Raw genomic sequence first — 976 nt, forward strand, 5'->3', positions numbered from 1 at the left:
GGGGTTGCCTGAAATGACTAGTGGTGGAAAAATGGTGGACAAATATTTAGTTAATTACTATGATAAATAAAACGCCACATACAATTTAGCAAGGGAAAAATGTATGTGGTCTTGCGGAAAAAATGGAATGGCAAAATGGGGTACCAGGCTCAAAAATGGTTAGCCTGACTCTCGCCAACTGGTATGTTTCGGTGTCGTTTCATGACACCATCTTGGAACCCCCCACACATCAAAAATCCTTGCGTGTGATTCAATTAACAACCTGTACCTCATCTTTAATTACATACCTCTTCAGCCACAACTCGACCCGTGCCGCAGCTGAGAATGACAGGTGGAAGAAAGGCCATAAGGCCACCCATGTAAAATCACACCCGGCAAACCTCATAGTCTCATTCGTCCATAGCTCTTGGGTAGCGAAGGGTACTTTTGATGTACGCATAGCCAGGACCGTAACGAGACATTTTCAAATACCGAGGTCAAATACTGCGCGCTGTACTGCATACTGTACATTTAGAATGCTTCAAACACTTCAGTCAAACTCTTAAGTTTGTTTTCATTAATCACTGCCTTGAGGATAGATAAGGGTGGCGTATACAGACTGAATTTATCATTGTTGATCATATATCAATTTTAATCGTAGATAAATTTTACATTACTGAAAAAAATACAGAGGACATGACCTCTGTGTCCTCAATGGTAGCTACGGCCATGCATGCAGCTTAAGTCAGGTTAAAAAAGGTTGGAAATTGGGCCTAAATGTTTGTATTATTTAAGTTACCGGTATGCTTTGTTTACCCAAGATACTCCAAGAAAGTAAATTTTATGCTAACAAGCTTAATTGTCTAAATGCCACACAAGGCCTCAACCCAAAGGGTGACAATGTTCTATGATGTTTTCTTTCTGTGTACAAATTGTGTCCCAACACCAAATACATATTTATGACTTTGGATTATGTTTACAGCCATAAAAGATTTTA

This window comes from Engraulis encrasicolus, chromosome 18 (assembly GCF_034702125.1).
Source record: "Engraulis encrasicolus isolate BLACKSEA-1 chromosome 18, IST_EnEncr_1.0, whole genome shotgun sequence".
NCBI classification, from domain to species: domain Eukaryota; kingdom Metazoa; phylum Chordata; class Actinopteri; order Clupeiformes; family Engraulidae; genus Engraulis; species Engraulis encrasicolus.